This window comes from Cynara cardunculus (genome assembly GCF_001531365.2).
Source record: "Cynara cardunculus var. scolymus isolate 2C chromosome LG 2, CcrdV1, whole genome shotgun sequence".
In the NCBI taxonomy this organism is placed as follows: Eukaryota; Viridiplantae; Streptophyta; class Magnoliopsida; order Asterales; family Asteraceae; genus Cynara; species Cynara cardunculus.
This window is the reverse complement of record NC_037529.1, coordinates 53,075,753-53,077,180: the sequence shown is the minus strand read 5'-3', so window position 1 is coordinate 53,077,180 and position 1,428 is coordinate 53,075,753.

Here is a 1,428-nt window from a genome sequence, read left to right as displayed (position 1 = left end):
ATGAGATTGAATGAAGAAAAAATGGTTAAGTATGGAAAAAGAATGTCTTTGAGACCAGAGGGGCTCTGGTTGCAAAGGCGTTGAATCCAGAGGCTCTGGTCTTTAGAACCAGAGGCTCCGGTTGTGAATGATGAAGAAGAATGATATTAAATATGACTAAGTGTGAAGAGTAAAGAGTTTTTTAGACCAGAGGAGCTCTGGTTGCAAAGACTTTGAATCCAGAGGCTCTGGTCTTTAGAACCAGTGGCTCTGGTTGTGAAGGATGAGAAAATGAAATTTGGAATGAAATGGTGAAGGCTTGCTATCAATGAAACCAAGGCCAGAGGCTCTGGTCTTTATAACCAGAGGCTCTGGTTGAGATAAAGAATGTATAGCGAGCGAAGAAAAGCAGAGGCTCTGGTCTTTGGAACTAGAGGCTCTGGTTGAATGGAAACACAGAGTCATATAAATGATTTTAGTGAGCAAGGACCAGAGGGGCTCTGGTTTCAAAGGATTTGAAATCCAGAGGCTCTGGTCTTTAGAACCAGAGGCTCTGGTTGGAAGAAAGAAAGGACATGGTTTAAAATTACCAAGTATTTGCTTTGAACCAGAGGGTCTCTAGTTTCCAATAGAACCAGAGGGGCTCTGGTTTCAAAAGGGAAGGAGAAGAAAAAAAATAAGTCAAAAGCAATGGATGGTGTCCAGAGGCTCTGGTATTTAGAACTAGAGGCTCTGGTTGAAAAATGTTATGAAAGGGGAGTTGGAAGGGAGATGGTTGACTTGCTTTCAAAGAATCTTAAGCCAGAGGCTCTGGTCTTTAGAACCAGAGGCTCTGGTTGTAAAGAGAATAACAAATAACAAGTAAAGGTGGGAACCAGAGGCTCTGGTCTTTGGAACCAGAGGCTCTGGTTGGGAGAAAAGTACTTGATAAGAAATACCAAGTATTTGCTTTGAACCAGAGGGGCTCTGGTTACCAATAGAACCAGAGGGGTTCTGGGTACAAAGAAAAATTTTGCCAAAAATTCTAAGTCATTCTATATGGCCAGAGGCTCTGGTCYTTAGAACCAGAGGCTCTGGTTTAAGATACTTAGAGAATATATGGCATTGTTATTATATCACTTATTGTCATAACCATGAGATATTGAGAATCGATGGTTAAAATATAATTGCCTCTAAGTGGTGAGATTCAACATACCCATCTTGCTGACTAAAAGTAAAAATCGTTTTTCATCAAGAGCTATTGTAAAAATGTCAGCAAGTTGAATCTCAGTTGGAACAAAGTACATTTCTATGTTACCTTTTTCAACATTGTCTTTCAGAAAATGGTACCTTACATCRATGTGCTTGGTCTKGGAATGTTGTACTGGGTTCGCAGAGATTGCTATGGCACTCTTAGAGTCACAGAGGATTGGGATTTTTTCATAATTAAATCCATAGTCCTTAAGCTGA